Source organism: Agelaius phoeniceus, chromosome 8, assembly GCF_051311805.1.
Source record: "Agelaius phoeniceus isolate bAgePho1 chromosome 8, bAgePho1.hap1, whole genome shotgun sequence".
NCBI classification, from domain to species: Eukaryota; Metazoa; Chordata; class Aves; order Passeriformes; family Icteridae; genus Agelaius; species Agelaius phoeniceus.
The window spans coordinates 27,593,463-27,607,583 of NC_135272.1; the positions used below are offsets into that span (position 1 = coordinate 27,593,463).

Sequence of the window (14,121 nt, forward strand, 5' to 3'; positions counted from 1 at the left end):
ACAAAATCATGCTCAGTGTGAGCTCTGGTTGCCCTTTGTTGGGTCCATTGCATGTGGTACTGCAGTCACTAGACCTCTTCACTTTTCATGAAACTTCCATCTGTGACTGGTTCAGGTTGGATCCATGAGGAGCAATTTTTGTATTAAAAAATAGTGGCTTGCCCTTAATTTAGGATGAGCTTCACAAGTCAGTGATAACTTTTCATAAGATTTTAAAAGGTGACTATATTCTTTGTAAAGCACCTGACGGCAGTAATGTTTCTGCCTGTGGCTGGACTTCTAGGAGACCTTTTTTTCTATCAGCAGACTTCTCAAATGACCAGAGGCAGTACTGTCAGTAGTAGGACCCATTCTCCTTTCTTCTTCCCTCTCTTTATGGTGTTTTTAGCTGGGTTGAATTGATTCAATTCAACCCAGCACTGTTTGAGGAGCATAGTCACTTATCCTAAGGCTTCCAATGCATCTCTATTCTTCCATTCTTTAACTGGGCTCCTTTTGTCTGACATATCTGCAGTTGTGCTTGTTTTCTAATGAAACATGGGGTGAAATCAAGACTGGTAGCCTGTATATTGTTTTCAGTTTCCTCAAGAAATAAATCTAATTTCAAAAAAGACAATCTGTAAACTAATTTAAGAACTAAAGCAATGGGACTTGGAAATTCTTACCGTGCTTCTAATTTTTCTATTAGCATTATTCTTTTTTAATATTCATCTCCTTAATGCTTATCTAATGAGTTCTCAGGTGTCTTTCAGAGACCTAAGTGGAGTTCTGTTATTTAAGGACTCAGTCTGGCTTGGCTGTTTAGCTAGAAAAGGGATGGAACCACAGAATCATCTCTCCTCATTGAAATACAGAGCTGAGACATCTGCAGTAAGAACTGAGCTGCCTTAGGTTCCTTTTGTAGCTGAGAGGGCCAGAAGAGGAGTCATCAGAAAACCTTACCTGGGTGCAGTCTCAGACAGCTCTGTTCTTTTCTTTGGTGTTGACTCTTGAATTTCACAGAGCTGGTTAAGACATGCTGAACCGGCAGTCAGGGAAAGGAGATTCTTCTACTTTCGCTCAGGGATTTTTGTTACTGATACACCCAGTATATCAGTAACCTTAAGGAATTTGCTTATTGTAGTGTTATTTCAGCTCATGTCTTTGAAACCTAATGTGCCAGGTATTTCTATAGCTAGCTTTTGTAGTTTGGGGAAAATGATAATGGCTCCTTTTCCTTCACAAATTTGTAGCTACTACACAAAGCCTATCAGTGTGGGCATTTAGATTAGTGTAAAGTGTGTAGTATTTTCAGCTGAACATCAACAACAATATTGTTGCATTGCTAAAAGTTAAAATAAGCCTTTTTCCTCTTTTCCCATAATCAGTCTTCATTTTCCCACGTTGCTGTTAGAGCTGTTGAAGAGCTGCAGATTTCTTCCTTGGATGAATGAAGAGCACAACGCTCCAGGTGGCATTTGTTGCTTGGTTCCAGTAATGAGCATAGCTGAGGGTGTGTATCTGCAGTTTCCTTTGACCTCACCAAAATCATCTCCAGAGGAATGGGAAATATTCACCTGATTGCCATCTTTTCATGAAGCTGTGGCAGATCCATGCAGAAGCACTGCCACAGCCTCCTTGCTGCAGCATGAGTAATGTGACAACGCCAGCATCAAAACAGTTCTGACAGCACCTAGCAAATGAGGGAAGCATGTGGGAGGGTACTGGAAAAAGATTTAAATGGTATAGTGTGCATGTTAATTTTGAAACAAAACTGAGTGAGGTAGGAGAGCCTGAGAAGAGGTGTCTTTGGCCTGGAATTTTGCATTTAGGAAACGTTCTCACTCTTATGAATGGTTCTAGTGGCTGTAAATACCTTCAGTACACGGTGCAGGAGAGAAATGAAACAGGCCTGCTGCCTGGGCACTCCTACCTCCCATGAGTTACTCCCTGGCAGCGTGGGCTCCTCATGCTGCCCCACACCCCAGGAACTGGGATGCTCTCACCATTATCCACACTGCTGGCTGAAGGAAGAGCTGCCTCCTCACAGGCTGTAGGCAAGGTGGGTGGCTGGTTTTCATATCCAGGTTGAAGTCCTCCATATGGAGTTGGGCTGTAAAGCCTGTCTTTATAGCCCAACAAGTATGCTATAGACCAAAGCAAACTACTTCAAAACATATAGTGACTCAATCCTACAGTCTTGCTGAATGTAGGGAGGCATGGCAGCGTGTTGTACCCATGCACCTCCAGGGACACTTCAGGCATGGGGATCAGATGGTTGTGAATGAGCTGATATTAGCTCATATGCTTGGACTCTCATTTCCTCAAGTGCTGCTGCTTCTCTTGAATACAGTATCTCTGCAACTTTTGGGCTAATGTTCTTGCCTATCCTCACAGCAGGGGTTAACTCAAACTTCCTCCCAAACAATTAAAAAGAAATTACAGTGTCTTGGGTGCAGGACAGTGTGCATGGATGCCTTTAGTGTGGGTGGTAGGTGCTGATAGGCTGCAGGTACAGGTACAGAGAGCAGTTAACTTGCAGACAGTTCATGAAAAACAGAGTGATGTGATACAGGAGAGCAAGGAAACTGGTGATGGGGAACGGCTACACCAAAGGGGTAAGCAGCCCATGTGGTTTGGAACTGTGGTTGCCTGTGGTGGATGGCTGCCCAGGCTACTTGGCTCTGCAGCAGGAACGCAGCTTTGCTTGTTCAGGCCCAGCAGAGCCAGGGCAGGATGAAGAGAGCAGTTGTGTTGGCAGCCAGAGATGGGTCTGTCCTGAGTCCTCTCTGGCCTTCCCAGTTCCAGCTGGATAGATGTTTCTACACACTGTTTAACAGCTGGTGTCCACAGGGACTGGCAGAAGTGTAAATGCTCATATTCTGCCATTCTTTCATATGCAGAAGTAGCACAGGGCATTCTGTTTAGAACCTCAGCCATCCACACAGTGGGGCTGGAGCCAGCCCTGCTTTTCCTTGCTGGTTGGAGGGTGACTCCTGTGGGAGCAGAGGTCTGCAGTGCTGTCACCAGCAGGGAGACCCCTAACTTGGGCCCTCAGCACTGTGCAGAGCCTGGCAAGGGGAAAGGACAGAAAAAGAGATCTTGGCTCTTCTCCCTCCCCACTAGAAGCGGGTGAGGGGCTGCCAAGGGCTTTGCAGCAGGGAGAAGAAAGACGGCGTTCATGGGAGCTGCGTGACTCCGAGCTGGTGGGCTGGGAGCCAGGCACGTCAGCACCTGATGGGCCAGCACAGGAGGAAGGGCTTCCTGCTCCTCACTCCTCACCTTCTCCAGAGGAGCCCTTTCAAGAGGTCCCAGCCCAGTGTAGTGATGTCGCTCCAGCCCAGAACAGGCAGGACAGTGGGGCAGGACTGTTGCCTGTGTGGGGCATTGCACTGGCACAGTGTGCTGGGGAGGTCTTTCCCCAGGAGCCTGGTTTGTTCACTGCTACCCTGGACCATGCTGGCTGAGACAGCTGCCCAGGATCCCTCCTGCCTGCCTGTGTCCTCCACCAGATTTGGGGGACCTGGATCAGTCCTTTTGCCATCTTTGCAGACTGCAAAGAAGCAGCCTCCACTTGTGCATTAGCTGTGTGGAGGCTGCACAGATCATTCCCAGAGAGAGTGCAAGGCTAGGGCTGTGGGGGTGACCCTGGGGGCTGGAGAACCATCACCTCTCACAGCAGATCCCTGCCCCTTCTCCAGGCAGGCTGCAGCCTGCCTAGAGAATCCTTCCTCTAGAAGCCACTGGACAGAAGAGCCCTTGTGCAGCCTTTTTGGAGAGGTGCCTGGTACCTGCTGAGGCAGACTTTCCACTTCCCAGTGAATAGATGCCTGGCTGTGGCTGGGCCATATGGTGTTTTGGACTCTGCTCTCCCAGCACAACCTCTCCTCCAGCCTTACAAGCAGGTGAGATTGCTCAGGGCTCTGATCCCTGCCGACAGCTCCCTGCAGGCTGTTGGAGCTGCCAACAGTCTGGTGCAGGGGGAGGTGTGACAGGCCTGTGCTTGGAGCGTGTGCCTCTGGGAAGTGCCACTCAATCAGTGTGGCCTTGATGCTGGGTCACTGTTCCTGGAGAGGTTTGGCTGTGCAGGGGGCTTGCCCTGCTGGCCCGGGATCTGAGGAAAGCACACCTTGCGGTGAGGGTGAGTAAACAGCACTTCAGGTTTGTGGTCAAGGTTGATTGTGACATTGTGGGGACACCTCTGAGGCTGGGATGAAATCAGACTCTGCCTGCCTGCCAAGAGTCAATATCAGAGCCAGAATGTCTAGATTCACGATCTTATCCTGTAAGCCATTCCTACATGAGCTGCTACATCCTTCTGATTTCTCCAGCAGTCTCTGCTGCTTTTCCCACTCAGTCAGGTTTATTGGGTGAGCGATTGCCCGAGGCTCAGCGTAAGCAGTTGTGCTCACTGTCAGGCCATGTGGATTTGAGATGGGAAGGGAGGAGCTGGCAGCTTTGCCCTTTGGCAGCATGTTGCAGGGTACAAAGCCAGCCAGCCCTCTTCCTTGCCAAGCTGTAAATTTGGCCTCTTGCTCTAGCGCTTCTCTGGCTTTTCCTGTGGGCTGAGGGTACATCCCACTCATGCTGTGGCTGGTCTGCTAACTTGTCCTTCAGCTCCCTGTGCCCTTATGCTTGCACACACAGTTCTGTCAGCTCAGCTGCCTGGGTGCACTTCTGACTCATCATGTGCTGCCTGGGCAGCTCCCCATTTCATTACTGTTAGGAGTTCATGGCAGGGCTGTGAAACTCCGTTCCCCTCTTCCCCACCCTGCTCAGTCCCATGCACCCAGGAGGGACAAAGCCTATGGAGCTGTCTGCCCTGACCAGGATATCCCTAGCAGTGATGCTGTGCTTGGCTGGGATGCTCTGTGCCCTGGTCTGTCCCTGGCATCTCTCTCCTATGGAGATCTCTGCAGCATAGCACATGATCCCAAGATCCTGTGCCAGTGCAGGGCAGAGGAGCTGGTGCTTCCCCAGACATTCTGGCAGGGACCAGCCATTTCCATCTGCATAATGGAGACTGTAGCACAACCACCATCAACCCACTCTGAGATATTTTTAGGCCTGGCTGTGCTGATGAGGGAGAGATGACAGGCTCACTCCACATCCAAACCATGCGATGCCTCTCCCAGCTGCGGCCACCTGGTGCAATGGGAGAAGCGTGGGCTGTTCCCCCAGAGAAGGCAGCACTGACTGGGTGCTGTGGCTCTGGGCTTGCTGGGAGCAGCTACTGGTGCTGGATACCACCATCCTTCTCCCTCTGAACTTGTTCAGCTTCACTGCTTTTGAGAAAGCAGCTTAATGAATTCCCCAGGTCTCACTAGCTCTTGACATTAAGGGTATTTGCTGGCTTGTGAAGGAAAAGGAGGGACGAAGCTGTGGGACTGAAGCATGGCAGTGACACGCTTGCACATGCTCACTTGCTGTCACAGAATTGGGGAGCCCTTTCAGCTGAGGAGTTTGGCTTTTCTGCAGGGCCTGAGGCTTGCTGGAAAGTTCTATGGAAGAAGATATCAAGGCTTCCCCTTTTCATCAGAGCCCTGTGTGGGGCTGCAGCTGGTGGAGTGGGAGGAGCAGTAGTTTGGAGGTGACTGGGGTGAGCTGATGGAGGACAGGAGATCTGGGGCACAAGGCTGTCTCCTTTGGCCAGGCTTGTCTGAAGCTGGTCCCTCAGCACTGCTGGGGAGGCCTTGCATGAAACAGGTCCCCAATGCCCTGGACACACACAATGACATAGTGCTGCTGGGCGGTGACATTGCCAAGCCATGACTGTGTTGTGGGTGCTGGCAGAGGGGAGAACTGTCCTTCACAGGATCTGTGGCTGGGTTAGAGGGGAGCTGGGCTGGACTGGAGCAGGCTGCTCTACCCAGCTTCACACCAGGGTCAAATGCCAGCCCGGGTGGGTTGCTGGACTCTGAACACAAGACTTGTCTGGGTGACTGCAGAATTAGGTGGTGCTAATCTTCCCCATCCACAGGAACCAGTCTGTCAAAAAGGGTGTCACTGGTACCAGCACCTCACTGTGTTTGTCTTAGCCCATCCCTTCATTGGAAGGACCAGTTCAGCTGCAGCTGCAAACCTCCCTCAGCTGGCTACTGAGACCTGGAAAGCTCCAGCCCTGAGCAGCTGCTTCTGCCTGACCCTGTGGATCTGCCAGTGTCCCCCAGCATAGCTGTGGCTCAGGTGATGGCTGCAGAAAGTTCATATTCCCTTGGGTGTGGCATAGGAAGTTGGTTCCCATGGAGCAGGGTAAAGAAGCTTTGTTGGAGAGGTGGACCTTTGTCCCCACCTTCTTGTGGCTGGGTGGGATGGGCTGCAGCTGAAAACAAGGACTGCTGGCCTGGCTGGTCCTCCATGACTGCTGGGGCAGAGGCAGAGCCCTCCATTGGCTGGCAGCTCTGTACATTCACTGTTTAGGATCCCTCTTACTACACAAGGATCCAGTGTTCCTTAGTCCTGTTCTCACTCATACCAACATAGACTTGTGTGACTTCCAGTGATGTACTCGGGGGGGTTGAGGTGTTTTGGCAGCACCCTTCTGTCTGTGTCCCCTGCCTATGGCTGGCAGCTGCCTCTTCATGGCTGCTATTAGCCACATCCTGCCAGCAAACAGAGCACCCAGAGGCATTTCCCCCTGGCTGCTCTAACTCCCTGTTATGAAAAGCAGCTGCAAGAATGCACAGGTTGTCTGAATCTCCAAAACCAAGCATGTTCATGTCCTGCAGCAGAGCACCAGCCCTTGGCTCCATCCTGCAGCACAGGGGTCAGGACAGTGCAAACTGAGCCCTCAGCCCCTGCACCCTCTCACACAGCTCCTAATGGCCCATGTCATGCTTCTCTCCTTTCTTCCTTTTCCCAAGAGAGACCAGATAAGCCTCAGCACCCAGGAGTGGGGAAGAAAGGCACTGGGACATGGCAGGGCTACCTCAGCTGGCAGCTACCCTGCCAACCCAGTGCCCCAGGCCAGGCAGCTGCTCTCATGACCAACAGGGAAGCACCTCCGCCAGCAGCACCAGCACTTCCTTCCACCACCTTCCCAGTGGCTGACAGTATTTGAGGTGGCTGGTGCTTTCCCTTCTTCCTCCCTCTCCTTGCCCTTGCTACTTCCCATCTCCTTGATCCCTTTCCTGAGCATCATGCTTGCCCTGGTCTCAGAGATGTGTAGGAGGTGGGATGCTTCAAGAGCATCTCTCTGGGCTCATGGCCCTGCACCCTGGGAGGTGTTATGTCCCTTGGTGCATTGACAGGGTTTTCAGAGGGGCAGTCACCCACAGGGGTGCAGCCCGTGGCTCTGCAGACAGGACATGCCCTGGGAGTTGCTTGCCAAAGGCAGCATTGCTGACCATTTCCTTTGGGCACCTGGGGAGGAGATCAGAGTGACCCAAATGGGGAAGGTTTGTAAACCTGAAGTGGACACTGACTCAGGCACTTGTGCTGCTGTGCTTATGCTGTGGGTTTTGGCATCAGCTCACTTGGGCATGTATGGGAGAGACAGGTATGAGTAATAGAGTTGGTTGCTGTGCTGTATGAAGGTTGCTGGTGCATTACTTGAGTTCAGAGGCTCCAGTTCACCATGGAGCAATGGAGAGGAGGTTCAGGCTGAACAGGATGAAAAGAGGAGCCCATGGCTAGTGGCCCCATCACCATAGCAAGGCAGCTGAAGGTACACAAGGGGTTGCTTCAGTGCAAGTAATTAAGTACTAAAGCTCCAGGCTGGAAATTATGCATTCCCTGGGTCAAGGGCTGACAATGAGCATTGCTGCAGGTAGTGTAATGCCACAGAGCCAGCTCAGGCTGTTGTACCTGTTTTTAGAAAGACGTGCATGAGCTGGAAGAGCAGGTGAACAAGATTGTCCTCAGGCAGAGCCCTCTGCACCTTTTCCACTGCCTTCTCTGGCTTGCAGGAATCAGTCCTGGCCTCCTTTTTGCTGCTGGAGCTGTTTGGACAGGAGATCAGGAGGGGTGCTTACAGGTCAGGGCAAAACAGCAAGCACGTCCGTGCAGCATCTCTTCTTCATGCCTGAGCCAGCAGTGTCAAAAAAATTAAGTTGAGCCCTTAAACTTTTTGAGATCTAGTTGAGATCTAAACTTATTTTTCAAGCTGCTTCATGGTAGGGATGGCTGCCCCTGCAACCTTCAGTGACCATGCTATACGTAATTCCAGGCTTCAGTTTTTCCCATCTTCAACTTCTCACCTTTGGCTTCTGCACTTCCTTCTGCCCATACCAGTACTCTGCTCCTTCTGGCAGTGAGGAGACCCTCTCCTGGGGGAATGAAATAGCTTGTACTCCTCACACCCTATGCAGCCTTATTTGTCACATTTCCAACTCTTAGCTCCTTTTTTGTGGTGGTGTTGCTGCTCCTTGGGATTTCTGTGCCTGTTCTGAAGTTTGGATAGCTGTACCAGACATTAAGTTGGCTTTGCCAGAGCTGTAGCTCTGCTTGGAAATCCTCTCCATGCCCCTCTGACTCATGGCCCTCAGGCCAAGGTACTGCAGGCTCATGGCAACAGTCACGTGTGGGGACAGCTCTTTTGTAGCTTTTTTCCTTAATTTCGCCTCCCGCCCTCACTTTCAGGAAGATTCTCCACTCTGTGGTACAGCCTGTCTTCTCCATTCCCAAGAACCTTCCTTTGCAGCCCATCTCTGGGCTGGGAGCTGTTATAATTTTCCCAGGCCATTCAGCTCATGCTGTAGCAGCAAGCAGCATTCAGTGTTTTATCAGCCCCAAATGTAAGCCTTCATCTTGTTATCCAGATTATTGATATTAAGACCTATTAAATGGCACTGGATTGGGGGTCACTGGGGGTCTAGGTAGGCTTTCTGTTGTTGATGTCTCCCCATTAAGCCTTGGCTCATTGACAGATCTCAGAATGCAGCTGTTAATATGTGTAGTTGTTAATCTACTTGAGTCTTATTAATTCTTTATAATACATACTTTAATTAAAATCCTGCAGCATTATTGAAGGCAGTGGAGAAGGCAAAGTGTTCTCTATAAATGCTCCTACTCTCAACACCCAGAACTTTCCTTTTGCCCAGGAAGGATTTTCTCTATGTAACAGCATCAGGATGCCTTTAGCTGTGCTTTCACCTACAGTCTGGGGCTCTCTGCCATTTCTCTGCCCATTGCTTTGACCCTTTAGGTTATGCTGGCCTCCTGCCAGCTGACCATTCATTAACACATGTGTTTGGGAGAGTCTGTGATTAAATCATTAAATTGTTTGCAAATTACTTGGGTCTGTAGCATGAGTGTGGCTGGTTTGGGGAGCTGCAGCCTCTTCTTGTGCCACTGCTTTGCTGAATTCCCTCCTCTCTGTGACAGCATGTGAGATGGAGTCACTCCTGCCATTCCCATTTGAGAGGAGGCAGTGGCTGGATGGTGCCTGCCTGACCTGACTCTTCCAGCTTTTTTTACGGTATGAAAGGGGATGGGGTAATGCCTGTCTTGAGAGCTCAAGATTAAGCCATTGAAGTTCATTGCCATCACAGTTCTAAGCATCTCAGAAATTCAAGTTTATTCAGCAATCATCTCAGAAATTCAAAGACAGCACTTCTGGCTTCAGAGAGGCAGCATGGCCACAGCTGGAGCTGGGTTCATTCAAGGTTCCTGCAGCACTGGCATGAAGAAATGCACTGTGATATCCAGTGATGGCACCTGGGCTGAGCAAGACTCCCTATTTCACTCCCAGATCTCAGGTAGGCTTCATTGGGGAGGCTGCTGGGGGGGAGGTTATTTTACCCGGTTTCTTCAGGAGTAGAATTAAAGAGGGAACCTTCACCTAGCCTATTTTAAGAGGCTGTGTTCATGGTGTGCAGCCTGGTAACTAGTCAGTGCACAGATTCTATGGTGACCATTGTCACTCTGGACAGAATGGGTAAAATATTAACAGGCATTGCAAAATACTTCCCAGACAGTCAAACCAGTCTGCATGCCAGCAGGCACTGCTTGCTTCTGTGCTCTCCTCTCTTTCATGGTGCAGTAACCTACTGGGAGCAGGACATTTGCTCCTGGACAGCTCACCAGGGCTTAGCAAATCTTCCTAAGGCCTGCCATGCTCAGCTCCCTAAGCCCCCCCCCAAATGTGGCAACCATGACATCCATGATTCTAGGACGAGGGAGCAAGTGAGGGAGGTGTGTGGGAGTGGAGGTGTCTGCAACACAGCAAACTCCATTCCTCAGTACCTGGATGTGCAGCTGAGATACAGGTGGTTCTAACCTGCCAGCAGGGGGTCTGGAAAAGATTCGAGACGATCCTGCCTGAATCCTTATCCTGATGCTATGGTAGAAAGGACTAATGCAGCCCTTTAAGTCAGAAAATAGGAAAAGCAGATTAAATCCCTCTGTCAAAGCATTAGGGAGGCTTGTTGTGGGATTCTATATCTTGAAAAGGATTCAGGGAAATCAGAGAGGCTCTATAGAACAGAAACACAAAAAACGGCTTGAGGGTGGGAGGAAAAGCCTGGCAGAAAGAGAATTAAGCGACTCAGTATATTTAGCTTTTCAGAAAGACGGATGAGAGGAGGTTTGCCTGCAGCATATGTGTAGTGTCACAAAGAGAAAATGCCAGGCTCTGAAAGGCTCTTTAATCAAGCAGAAGGCAGAATAAAATGGTATGTCTGCAAGCTGAAGCCAGACACAGGGAGGTGGGATGCTCTTCTGAACGTGAGGGTGAGGGACTCCTGAAACAGACCCAGAAAAGTGGGAGTCTTCAATGATTGTCTTCAATTCAAGCCTACCTCCTCTCTTGGAAACTATGAGTGAACCAAACATAGTGTATTGGAATTACTGCAAGGAGATGAACTGCTGAGCAGGGTGCTGGGCAGGGACTTGCACTTTATGACTGCCTGCCAGGTGGGCCCACTGGGTCACATCATCTGAGGAAGATCCTTGGAAAGCTGGTCCACTCAAGCAGAACACTTGGGGAGGCAATCAGGCAGGCTCCAGGTGTTTACCTGCTCCCAAAGTGGTAAGTGTGATTCTTTGCTGTTCAAAACATCTGGAGGGTGGCAGAATTTTTGAGCCAAGTTCAGATTGTTTTAACTTCTTTTGTGTGGGCCTGGTGCTGATGCTGTATAACATTTCTGTTCCTAGAGTAGCCAGAGCACCAGATATGTAAAGTGTTCTCCACAGTCTGATCATGTTCAGAGTCTGCATTTAAGAATAATACATAAGGAGTGTGTGAGATGAAACAAATTTGGTCAGAGAGATAAGATAAACTACAAGTGTCTTATAACCCAGATTGCATTCCTTGAGCCTGTGCATCAGCAGAGGTAATCTCTGTCTAGCCATTACTGAAAGAGATCTTTGCTGTGGTATATAGTGGTATGTAATTAATCATAAAATATTGCATTAATTAGGATTGGGTCTGATTTGATGACATTTAATTTGGGGAGAAGGATTACAGTGTGAGTATTAGAATAGTAATTTTTATAGGGTAAAGAAACAAAATGAGATTAGAAGTCTCTATGAAGGAAGCCTGGAGGCTGATGTGTGTATTTGACATCTGATGCAGATAGTTACAGCCTAACTTAATTTACTGGTGGGAAAAGATGCTGCTCAGCATCTCCTCATGCACATGAGGGGAATTTGCAGAGCAATTCTGGCATGCCTCAGGTGGGCTCCTTTCAAAAGAAGGGCTGAAGGAAGCTTTGCTTGTGGTCATGGTGGTGTGTCCAAGTCATGCTTAGTCCAACATGAATGTCTCTGCAGCATTGATGCAGGGACATAGGGGTAGGACCCCTCACTGCCTGCTCCAGGCAGTGACCAGCCCTAACTGTTTTATGCTACCTGCTAATGCAGCCACCAGCTGTGCCCTCTGTCAGAGCCTTTTTTCTCCAGGTCATAGCCAGTGCTGCCATAGGAAATTCTCTGCAGACATATGGGTAGCTACAGGTTCAGCTGGTTTGCTGCAAGTGGGTTTTGTTGAGCAGGATGGGCTAGATCACTTGCCTGATCACTTGGTCAGTTTGGCTTTAAAAAGCTCCAGAGCATTCTGGAAAGCAGCACAGCAATATGATAGGATTTAATCAGACTTAATTATTCCCCTGCTGTCTATCTCCTAGCAACATCCAGCTTGACATCTGCCTGCGAATGAAATGTGTAAGCTAAGTAGAAACATGTTCAGACTAAAGTCCTGCTACTTGAACCAAATCACGCCACTAATCATTACCTTAATTCATCTTATGGCCATCAAACAGCTGCCAGGCACTGGTACCTGATTTTCCAAGATGCACAGCGCTCGCCTTGTGAGTTTTTTCCAGGCTGGCAAGGAGAGTGACTTCATCCCGGGCTCTTTGCAGCACACTGACACCTGATAACGGGGTTAGAGTTTCCTGAGTGACAAACACGGGCTCAGGGGCAAGCCCCAGACTTGTCGCTATTTGTCTTCGTGCTGTAGGTCCCTGCTTATCTCATCACTGAAATCACATCACCCGCTGTGCCCACACACCGCGGGGTTCAAATGCGGTACGGGGGCGGTTTAGGTGAAGCTTGGGGACAGCTGGAGCAGATGTGGCGCAGTGGCAGCAGGCAGTGCAGCAGGTCCGTGTCACAGGGACAAGGGCGGTTGAGGCAGGGAGATGAGAGCCAGCTTACGCAGACGGAGGGATGAAGAGGGGAAGAGAGGAGCAGGCATAAAGCAAGCGTTTGTGAAGTAAAACTGGGCTCCAGCCAGACACGATGTGGCACAGGAGCCGGTGGAGCTGCTGGAAGAAATGAGCCCGGCAGCAGAGCTGGGGCCATAGGAGGAGGCTGCCTGCACCAGCCCTGGCTGCCAGCTCGCCCTGAAGCTGGAGGGAAGGAAGCTGCCTCAGAGCAACGAGCATCCTGAGCAGGTCAGCCCTTCGAACTGGGGGTTGATGGGCCAGTAGCTTGGGGGCAGATCTACAGACACACCTCCTCACTGGGATATTGGTGTCAGTGATACCTAGGTGCTTGCATGAGTCTGTTGGTCTCTTGTGCTGTCTCTAGAAGTTTTTGTTGGCATCCAAAAAACCTAATGGTGTATCACTGTGACACATGTCTCCCTTGTGTCTCTGCAGAGGAGCATGATAGCTCTGGAAGCCTGGCTGCATGTGTGCCACACTAGCAACCACCTTGTACTGACTTCATTTGTGCGGAGCACAAAGTGGGGTTTCTGGCTGTGAAAATGGGGCTGTATGAGCCCCCACCAGCTCCCCCTGTGACCAGCAGGAACTTGGCCTTTTGTCAACTGCCTTTGTCAACAGAGCTCAGCCAGCTCTGTGCTGTTCAAGGCAATGTCTGCCGTTCAACATCCGCACCTGGGCTCACCTCAGTGGGAGCTGCCACCATGCCGGACATGATCTTACTAAGATTCCCTTAAAAACACCTTTTGTTTTCCTTCTGTTTTCAGTGACAAATGGAGGGTCACTGGATTGGTCACTAAAGATGCAGGTTTATTCCTCACTGTTTCTTTCCTTTCAGATGACTTTGCCCTTTTTGACTAATAATTTCTCTTTGTCATTCTATCCCTGAGAGGTGTTACAGTAGAATTTGTCACTTGCCCTCTGCCTAAGGACCATTAGATGGCTGTGGGGCCAGCAAGAACGAGGCAATGCTGTGGGAAGGTTGCGTTGGAGGCTGTTCCCAGTGCTGCTGTGCTCAGAGGGCAGCTGTGCAGTGAGGTGGAGACTCACACACCGGGAAGCGCGTGGAAGCTGCACTGCGTGCATGGCGTGAGCTGTGTTGTGCTGAGGAAGGGCAGCTGGGGGGGTCCGTGCCACCCGGCCTGGTGTGGGCCAGGGGTGGAGGCTGTGCCCCAGCGGGGAGGTGGCGCGGAGCCGTGCAGGGGCTGGGCAGCGCCTTGCTGGGTGTGCAGTGCTGGGAGGGTTTGCAGAAGCCGGATTGGTAGTGTGAAGGCAATGGCCGGACGGTGCAGCAGGGACAGGTGCTGTGCGGGGCAGTGATGGAAGCAAACTCAGGGCTGCGTTGCCGTGTGGTGGCTGCAGCTTGGCTGTGCAGAGCGGGGTAGGGCTGAGAGGCCATCGGAGCAGTGCTGGGCGTTCGGGCAGTGCAGCACCTGAGGGGAGGCGCAGAGCAGTCGGTGCAGTGCCTGGAGGGCGGGCGATACCGTGTCACTGCAGGGGCAGCAGCTGAGGTGCCTCAGCTGGCGGAAGGTGC

The 14,121-nt window shown here is 50.7% G+C and overlaps 1 protein-coding gene across 3 annotated transcripts in view; it reads left to right on the forward strand.

The window, feature by feature from the left end:
- The first annotated feature begins 9,340 nt into the window (after positions 1-9,340).
- Positions 9,341-14,121, forward strand: part of ST3GAL3 (ST3 beta-galactoside alpha-2,3-sialyltransferase 3) — a 176,104-nt gene continuing 171,323 nt past the window's right edge. The window contains exon 1 of one of the 3 annotated variants that reach the window (XM_077182426.1): positions 9,341-10,948. The gene's annotated coding sequence lies outside the window, so the exon portion shown is untranslated. Of the gene's footprint in view, positions 10,949-11,017; positions 12,816-14,121 lie in introns of those variants that run through there. The other 2 variants (XM_077182432.1, XM_077182425.1) reach the window with 2 other exon arrangements.